The sequence below is a fragment of the Tupaia chinensis genome, unplaced genomic scaffold (genome assembly GCF_000334495.1).
Source record: "Tupaia chinensis unplaced genomic scaffold, TupChi_1.0 Scaffold000277_1, whole genome shotgun sequence".
Taxonomy (NCBI): domain Eukaryota; kingdom Metazoa; phylum Chordata; class Mammalia; order Scandentia; family Tupaiidae; genus Tupaia; species Tupaia belangeri.
Genome location: NW_006159760.1, coordinates 1,682,979 through 1,693,255, shown reverse-complemented (window position 1 = coordinate 1,693,255; position 10,277 = coordinate 1,682,979). Strand labels below are relative to the sequence as shown.

Here is a 10,277-nt window from a genome sequence, read left to right as displayed (position 1 = left end):
AGCAGCAACACTCAGATTTCATTCCAGCCTGATCTGCTGCTGCACCCATGAAAGAATGTCCTTAAATCCGGCAGTGGATTCTTTGACAGTTAGTCCAAAATGGGAAGGTCCAGAAAAATGTACGATTTTATGTGAAAAATAGAGTGTGCCTTTTCTAAAGTACTGTAACATTTTAGGAGTAACTCCCTACTCTCAGAAATAACGTGGTGGGGATAAGGTGAGGGTTGTGTTGACTCCCCAAAAGCAAGACAAACAAGCAAACAAACAAAAGCACATGTTATTGTAAAAATGCTATGTAGCTACGGTGAACCAGGGAAGTAAAGTGATGTGGTTATCTCATAAATTAACACGCTTCCCAAATACTGAGCAGCCAGTGTTTGCAAAATCTGCTTTCCTCTGTCTGGGCAGCATACATGTGGAGCCTACTCAGCCTTGCTAATACTCCTATTACCAATAGTAACAAACTCTAATATTATATTATGCTTAATATTTGCTGGTCTTCGCTCAAAATCCTTTATGTGCATTCACCCGTAACTCAACACATCAAACATTAATATCTCAAGGTCATTGTAAAGAAATCATCTAATTTAGGTACTCATTAATGCTTATCATTTTATGGATGGCAATACCAAGGCCGACATGCAAGCTTTCAGGTCATTCAGTTCATAAGTGTAATATACCTGTTACTGGCCTAATCTTGCCTCAGTGTGAAATTGTAACATGCACAGAAAATATGTTAAGTGCCTATGTTAAACTGGGACTTTAAGAAAAAAAAAATCCATCCAGTAGTCTACTAGTCTGTTACAAATCTCTCTCTCTGTGGCTGGCACTGTGTTAGGTTCTAGGCAGACAGACGGAACCTAACCTCAGCTCTGTCCCCAAGTATATTAGGAGTTCAAGTCAGTTTTCATCCCGAGACTAAGCTATGTTTTCCATTGATTGTCATTTTTTTTTCATATAATTTTTAAAGGTTATTCGTTTATTTATTTTATGAGAGAGAGATAGTATCTTCCACAGTGCCAGGGTCTAGCCTCTGCGAGGGTGGGTTATCTCATCAGAGGTGGCACAGGAAGGAAAGACTGAGGCCTTGGTGCCATATTTGTGCATGTCCTCAGTTGGGCACTCCCAGAGATTGCTCTCTGAAGAGTGACAACTGCTAGGAATTTTCGTGCCTTTTTATTGAAAACGTGATACATGCAAGTAAACAGGTGAGGGGCTATGTGTTCTAATTATCAGTTCATAAAGTTTTAACACTAGGGAACATAGATTCCATTCAGGGTTGGATTAAGGGCGGGTCTATTACAGTTCAGCAATTGTTTGTTTGATGTAGGCAGGTCTTCAGAAACTTCATGGAATGCTGTTTCGGGAAATAGCCTCCAGCAAGCAGAGTTAATTATCAGCCAATGCTCGGTGGCAGCCATCTTGTGGTTACTGAGTACATTGCTAAGAAGAAAAAATTTCAAGTATAGGTATTAGTTCTTATGGATCTCAATAAAGAATGATACTTATATAATTTTATAGGGACCTAAACCTTAATTTAAGGAATCCTAATATATTTATCTATTTCACTTGGTAAGGGTGGGGGTGTCCTGGGCCAGTTTCAGCCTAATCTTATTTTATGTAAAGAAAATATTATTTTTAAGCTTATGTAAAATGTATCCTGAAGGGTCTTCCAAAGGTCAAGAAGATGATTTCTGCCTAGATAGAACTTCAGCACACCCTCTATTGTGACTGCAGAGATGAAGCATTTTAATTAACAGTAGGTGGTCAGGGAAAAGGGGAGTGGTCAGGGACTTTCAGGAAATCTTATCACATACTCAGGATGTATCAGAGAGTTAAGTAATTCTTTTATAGTAGTATATCAGGGAGTGAGAGGGGGGGTCACTTACCAGCAAGGCTACTGCAGTCTCCAGAGCATATAGCAAGCAGCCTTGCCAACATGCTGAGTCAACCTAAGCTTTGCTCATAGGTCAGGGGGCATACAGCAGCAGCCTTGCCAATGTGCTGAGCTGACCAAAACTGTGCTCAAAGGTCAAAGGCTCAAAACAGATCCTGGGGACCTACTGGGTCGGACTCTTCCACCACAGGATCTTTATGCCACAATCTATCCATTCTAGCCAGCCCTGGAACATGGGCAAATACATGGATAGCATACTTAGGGAGGATTCTGGAATTGAACCTAGAATTCTCTCATGTGGGTCCACCTGACAAAACATCACATTTACTGCTATGCCACTATCTAGCTCTCTAATGATTGTCATTCTTTTTTGTGCCTTTCTCTCTCTTTCTCATTTGTTCTTTTGAGATTTTTGTCTTAGAGCAAGTGTACTTGTCAGAGAGAGAGACAGAAACAGTTAGAGGGAAAGTGAGAAATCACCCACCCCTTGGGAACCAGCAGTTAGCATAATGGCTATGTCGCTGGACTCGCACGTAGTCGACCACGATTCGTGGCCCGGACCCGGTGGCTTAAAACACACCAGGTGCATGTGCGTGCATGCCCAAGATCCCAAGAAGAGAATGGAGGAGAAGGGATTGCAGCATGGCCATCCCCTCTGGGGGGTTATTTCTCGCTTTCTGTCTCTTTGTCTCTCTCTGTCTGTCTGGCGAGCGCACGCGCCCTATAGCGAAAAATCTCTCAAAAAAGAAAAAAAATAGAAATCACCCACCCCCTCCCCCAGAGGGGATAGCCATGCCACTGTCCTCTCTCTGCCGTACTCATTCTGGGATTTGGGCAAATACACACATGGGCACACACACACACACACACACACACACACACACATGCATGCATACATGCCCAGCTTGAGTATTAAGCCACCAGGTCTGGGATTCCATCTGCTGGTCCCTGTGCTTATTTTTTTATGACTCATTTAAGAAAGGTCCTTTCCTTTGCCTTGTCTTTCTGAGACACACAAGCCATAAATATAAAAGATAGACAAGAAAGTGATGAAGAGTTGAAAAGACATGAGCAGTAAGAAGGAATAGTTTGTAAAGGAAAGAAAGTAACTATGCAAGACCAGTAACTAACTGCAAATACAGGAAATGCTTGGAGAAACGCAAAAGCAGTTAGAGAACAAACAAAAACACCAGGTATCATACACAGGCCAGCCAGGGCGCTTTGGAGGTCAGTATCAATGCTGTCAAGTTTCTGCTTGGTCAAAATCAAGCCACATGTGGTATGTGTGAAGTCCCTGGAGAAATGGGAGCAGTCTTTATTCCCTAATCCAGGCTAGACCAGGGTTATTTAGTCTAGTACGTTAGGTAACTTCACCAGAAAGACTGTCAGAAATTTTTTTGAGAAAAGCATTCAGAGTGTTCAGAGTTAACACTTTGAAAAATGTGTGCATTGAATATACTAGGAGAAGAAATCAGAGAAAATAAAAATAGTTCTAAGAGAGTTCACTGGAAATAGGATAAAATTCTATGAAAAGCAATTATTTCTCTCACTTTGTTTTGTTTGCTTTTTTTGTTTAATAAGAGTTTTTTCCTTTAGAGCGTGTATACTTGCCAGAGAAAGAGAGATAAAGACAGTGAGAGGGAAAGTGAGAAATCATGCCCCAGAAGGAAAGGCCATGCTGCAATCCCAGCTCCTCCATTCTCTTTCCCGGATCTTGGACACACACATACACGCACCCGACATAATTTTCATAATCCATAATTTCCCGGATCTGGAACTCCAACCGCAATAGGTCATGTGCGAGTTCGTCACGTAACCACTACGTCATCTATCTACTGGCTCCTATTTACGTGTTTTAAATCATGAGCATGCAAAGGATTTGACGAGCACTCTATGGGCTTCAGAAAAAGGATGCAAAAAACTGGGGACAGCAGGAAGTCTGGACTCTCAGAGCAAAGGTAAGACAGGAAAAGAGATGTTTGTAAATGAAGATAAAGCCACATATTGCAGAGGATCAAAATCAATTAAATATTTGAGTTTTCTATTCACACAAAAACAAACAGAATGTCAAGAGTTCCGCTGCCTGATCGGCTTTGGAAGCCTCGCATCTAAAGTGGGCGAGCATTATATGCTCTGCATTCAATTACTGCTTAGAACTCACTTTGACCTTCAAAACAAACAGGGCATTTTGCAGAGATCCAGAGAGCAGAGAGGAAAGTCTCTTGTATTCCATTTGATATTCCACTGGATATTTAGCTCTGTGATTCCTTCCATCAAACAAAAGAGCCAGCTGCATCCGTGTTGTCCAAAATCTGGAGTTCTTCCAATGAGAAGCCTAAGGAAAAATCATAGGAAAATTAGTTTATTTTCAGTTTAAATAGAATCCAGCATGCAAGAAAAAGCCCTTTGCCTTTCATATGTTTAGAGACCCCCGATTAATGAAAATGTGAATCATTTTCTAGCAGAATTCACACAGGAAAGGAGAGCAAAAGGATGTCTTTCAGACATAGCAAAGGAGAACAGAGGAAGAGGGGATGAAAAGGAGGAGAGGAGTAAGAGAAAGAAGACAAAAAAGAATATTGAGGGAGAGAAGAGGAGAGAAGAGTGAGAGAAGAGAACAAGGAGAGAACAAGGAGATTTCTTCCCTAAAGTGAGATTTTTTACATACATGAGGGGTCCTTAGAGAGTTTATAAAAATATATATTATGAAAAAGAACTATTCATGGAATTTAATTTTTTGCATCAAAACTAAATGATACTTTAATTCTGTTTTCTACAAACAATTTGAAGTCCCAGAGTAGTGTTAGATTAATCTCAGAACTCTTCTAGGAAGCAAGACTAAAATTATACCCATTTTAGAGAGGAGGAAAACAAGGCTTTGAGAAGTTACATAAGTTGTCCAGTCTCCTTGTCAGCAAGAGTTGGAATCAAATCTTCCACTCAAGTCCCTCTGCCATCAAATCCCACGCTTGCAAGTAAGTTCAAAAGGGGGTGGGCTTAAATTATCTTTAGGTACATACACACCTATCTAAGACAGAAATACGGTTGCCAAACACTAAACATACTGGAGTTCCCAGAGAAGTGGGTTTCTGAGTAGGGCAAATTTACAAAAAAATATACTCAAGGTAGGTATTTTATATACACCATAAATAAAAAGAACGAAATATGTTTTGAAAAAAATATGCCCTATTCTTTCAGTCCCACTTGATCATCTACTTAAAGGTGATGCAATCATTTGAATTCTAATGAAGAGAGATGAGAAATGTACAAGCCCTTGAGGATGCAAGGAATTTTTAGGGGGCATAATATTCTCTACTAGCTTACAAGGGGAAAACAGAAAGGACTACATTTCCGGTACCTTCCTAAACGGGAGCCTCTGTTTCCCACTATTTGAGAATGATTAATGAATTGACCTCCTGCGTGCCACTTCGAAAACACACCAAATGTGCTTAGTTTGGCAGACCAGTAGAGGAAGAACTATTCACACAGAACAAAAAGGGCTGCTGTTTGCCAGGAGCTATTAACTCGTGGCTATATCAACCCTTGTGCTGTTAACAATAATCTTATCCAAGAGTCTATTCTTGTTCAACCTCGGGGGTTGAGGAAATATTTTATTGGCAGCATCCCTAAGCCTATAAGTAGCAATATGTTTTGACAGAATGAAGCCGCACAATTCTCACCTAGTCTTGAGTTTACTTTCTTAGGAGATTGTCTGAGGCTGGAAATAAAAAGCATCCTTATCCCCCACCAACCTTCTGTAAGCAAATAACATTGGCACTCAAACCCTGATGTTTCTACTTCTTTTACATTTTTTAAAATGCAGCTTTTCTAAATTTGTACCTACAAGGCTTCTGAATCCAAATCTTCCACACGGTTGCATTTTGAAACCCCATCCCAAAAGAGCACTTGACAGTATGGATATGGTCTCAAGATTACATGGATTTCTTCAGGATCAACTCTGTTGAAATACTTCCTCTTTTGCTGTTGTTTGTTTGTTTGTTTGTTTGTTTTCAATCTCTATGGTATGATCCTCCTATGTTAGTCTCCCAACCAGGTCTGCAAGCACATGCCACAGTGTTCAGCCTTTAGGTTGGACTCAGAATTAAACTCAGACCTCCGTGTGGTCACAGGCTGCAGGGTACAGTGTCCTAATGGCGCAGCACTGCAGCTGGGTTAAAATATCTCCTCTTTTATGCTACTTCTTAATTTGGGAAAAAACTATAAACCTCTGTTTATATTGAGAGTTTTTTGGTCTTGAAACAATGCCTACAGCTACAAAAGAAGAAAATTGGGTGTAATGGCAAACTAAATCTGTAACAGAAAATAGAAAAATAGCCTAGGGCACAGGTAAAAATGTTCTACTGGGAATTAATCATTTCCGTCTATTGGGCAGTAGGGAGTGTAAAGATAGGAAGATAAGGGAGTACTGTGAACAGGCCAGAGTGGGTACTCAGCAAACAGTTTTTTTTTTTTTTTTTTTTTTTTGCTATAGGGTGCGTGCGCTCGCCAGACAGAGAGACAGAAAGCGAAAAATCACCCCCCAGGGGGGATGGCCACACCGCAATCCCTTCTCCATTCTCCTCTCGGGATCTTGGGTACACACGCACACGCACCCGCGGCGCGAGTTTTAAGCCGTCGGGTCCGGGACACGAACCCCGGTTGACTACATGGGAGTCCAGCGACATAGCCATTACACTAACTGCTGGTTCTTCAGCAATAAGTTCTTACATGGGTTTAGTATATTGTTGATATTTCTAATTTGTCTCTATAGTTCCAAGTTACATTTCTTGGGGCTTTAGTATTCTTCTTTTACATATTTGTTGAAGAAATATCTATTGAATGTTCATAATTTGTTGAAAACTGCAAGGTACTCAAGCCTCTGAATAGAGTGAGAAAGCTCCTTACCCTGAAGGGAGCTCAAGTTCTATTGGTGGAGACCGCAGTAGAGAATCATGAGTGATATGAGGATGGTGTGCACTTGGCTGATGGGACCAAAGACATGGAGCACCAGATCTAGATAAGGCAGGAAGGGGAGGATGAGCTATTTCAACTGTGTTTTAACATGAGTAGACATCTGAGAAAATCCTCCTAGGCATGAAGGAAAAACATGTCAGGTGAAAATTGCGAGAAAATGCTTAGTGAGAGTGGTTTAATAGACTTCATATGCCTGCTTGGATTTACAATGAAGTGTCATCCAATCATGCAGTGTGTAAAAATGAAATGATCCTGGGAAGGACGTTTAGAAGGTTCTGTATTCAAATGATTCCATTCTTTATTGGTTATGTGATCTTAGACATATTTCTTGTGTATAGTTACTCATTCACTCAGTAAGTATTGATTATAAGCATACTGCCGGGCACTGCTGACCCTTATGACATAATGCTAAAGGGAGAAAGAGGAGTGATGAGTTAATATAAGAAAGATGACTCACTGCATCCCCTGCATAAGAGAGGTGCTGACAGTGAAGTCTGTCTCTTATAAATGTGGGTCCACAACAATATGGCTGCTGCAGTCTTCTTCATCCTTCCATGAGGTTTGGTGATAGTGGCTACATGATCACTGCATAATCTTCTGGGAGTCCTCCCTGCATACCCCCATAGCCACATGAATGTAGCTGCTTCTCCTCCTGACTGTACCAAAGAGAAAAGGAGTTGCCAGGTCAAAGCAACAGTGTTGGCAGTCTGGTCTTTGTTTTGCCCCATTGATTTAAAATGGTATTTAATTTCCACATCTGTTTGATTTTCCATTTCTTCAGTAAATGGATTTCACATGATGCTTTTCTTTTTCCAACTTTAATTTCCATCATTTTTTTCCATGACAGAAAGATAGAGACAGAGACAGGAGACTGAGGGTCAGAGAGACAGAGAAAGAATGAGACAGGTACCTCTAGCCAGGTCTTCACATTCCCAATCTTAACCAGTCCAGGTCACAGGCATGCACTCATGGCCAGCATGCAAAGGAGACCTTGAGATGTGAATCCAGAACCTTCTCATATAGCCTCAGTATTGCAGAGTGTCATGGCTGGCTCATTATGCTCTTTAAGGTTAACTCAGCTCATAACTACTTGGTTCATCAAAGTCAAAGTCATAACTTCACTTTTGTTCAAGTCACAAACTATTTCTAAATATTGAATCTTTGCACAGTGATCAGTTAGACACGCAACAGAAAAAATGGCTTGTAAAAACTGCTACAGTAGCTAAAATTGAGGTAACTAAAACTCTAATGTGAGATATGGTATGTCCATGAAAAGTATAACCAAAGTAGCCTAGGTGGGGGAAGGAGGGGCAATGAATTCTGAAAAGGAAAATAAAAAGCACCACCCAAATGTAGCATTTGAGTTGGATATTTAAGGAGAAATATAAATGGGAAGACTGGACTACAACAGAAGCTAGATTAAGTACATGAGGCGGAACTGGTGAAATAGAATCTTATGACTTTCGACTAAAACATTACTGATCTTCTTCTATGTTTTCTTTTCCAGAGTTAAGGATTTTTGTCTTCTCTTGAGTTATCGACAGGTTCATGTACCTACTATTTGAACAGAATCCTAACCTGTTTCCTCACTTTAAATCCTAAGCAAAGTTCTGTTAACATTTTTTGATTTATTAAAGCTAAAACTGCCTTTCTTGAAATTAAAATATATGTTTAAAAATACCTATGTAATGACCAAAGTAAGCTATATAGCCTTAGCTAGGTACTAAGTATATTCATTCTACTCACAGAATTTCATGTCTGAAGTCAATCATGTGTCCATAGATATGTATGTATCAGCTGAACTTGCTACTGAAAGTAGTTATATTATTTAAGAAATGTTGTGAATCAATAAAATGTGTGGGGGGGAAGGAATAGAAAGCAACTGCAAATAACAAACACACATAAGAAAAAAAAATAGAAAAGTATTTGTGGACGATAACATGTATGATTAAGCCACTATACAGTGTATTCTGGATGGAAATCACATTTTGTATGCTGTGATGTTCAGTGAATGAACATTAAATAAATAAATAAAATAATAATAATAAAAAGAAATGCACCAGGCAAATAAAATAAATTAGAAACAAAAGGGCAAACTCAACTGATGACAATTCATGATGTTTGGAGGGAAATTAGCAATAACTAAAATTTACTGAACATTTTCAAAGAGCTAGAAGATTCTTATTTAGTGGCTCTCTTTTAAATCCTTACTATACTCTTGTAATAGGCACTACTACCTCCACCTGACAAAGGAAATATTCAAGGTACAGAGAGGTGAGAGAGTTGTCCAAGATAACAAAACTAATACAAGTAAAATCTAAATTTGATTCTGTACCATAAGTCCCTGTTTTGTGCATGGACTGAGCTGAGATGGGTCTTAGATGGAAGAGGCACAAGGTGAGGAACAGAGGAAGACAAGGTAAGGGTAGGAGAGCAAAGCCAGTCTCTAAGGGCCCTGAATGCCATGCTGAGGAGCATGGACATTAGAATACCACTGAGGAAGCAGAAAATATAGTAAAAGAAGATATAACAAGTGACAGTTGTGGGATACTTTCATCCGTCAGGAGACACGGGCACTGTTGTGACACGAAGAGACCTTTCACGTGGGAGAGGACAAGGACGCAGCAAGTCAGTTCAGCAAGAACAAATGTCGACCTACAGTTACTAGTTACTTTTTTCAGGGAAAGTAGTAAATATCATAAGTTAATTATTGGAATTTTATAAAAATTTGATAGGGGGCATGTGTACTTGCTGAAGAGAGAAAGAGAGAAAGAGAGAGAGAGTAAGAAAGCACCCCTAGAGTGGTTGACCACACCACAATCCCTTCTCCATTCCCTTCTCAGGATTTTAGGTACATACTCACATGCATCTGGCATGATTCTCAAATGGCTGGGTCTGGGACTCAAACCACACAATGGGCAATTTGAATCTAGTTGCTTTAACCACCATCACACCACCAATTGGCCCAGAGTTTTTAATATTGTCCATTCAAAGAAATTTTAACCCCATGGATCAAACAAATATGCCTGCTGGTACCCAGATAGCATACGGAAGACATCCATGCTTTTAAAAATGGTTCATTCAGAAATGTATTATCTGGGAAACAATGTAAGCAATTTAGCATTTTGGAAAGATAAATCCCATGGTATCATAGAAAATCGAATTGAGAGGGGAAGGGCAAATGAAAAGATTATTGCAGTAGGAAAAAGATGACAAAACATGGGACTAGTGGCCATGAAAAAGGCAAGGTGGGAAAGGGTTTTCAGAGTATAATAGATCCATTAAATGTGGCTGGTGATGAGAAAGACAGTGTCCAGGATAATCCGGGACTGTCTAGCTTTGGTGATTAGAAGAAAGGTTATGTGCTGACAGAGACAGAAACATAAAGAAAGACCATGTTTCTGGA

The 10,277-nt window shown here is 39.9% G+C and overlaps 1 long non-coding RNA gene across 1 annotated transcript in view; it reads right to left on the bottom strand.

The window, feature by feature from the left end:
- Positions 1-1,284: 1,284 nt before the first annotated feature.
- The window catches only part of LOC114008057 (uncharacterized), a 21,529-nt gene continuing 12,536 nt past the window's right edge, over positions 1,285-10,277 (bottom strand). The window contains exons 2-3 of the long non-coding RNA XR_003549623.1: positions 4,059-4,232; positions 1,285-1,443 (exon numbers count right to left, since the gene is read on the bottom strand). This is a non-coding gene — a long non-coding RNA (uncharacterized LOC114008057). The remainder of the gene's footprint in view (positions 1,444-4,058; positions 4,233-10,277) is intronic.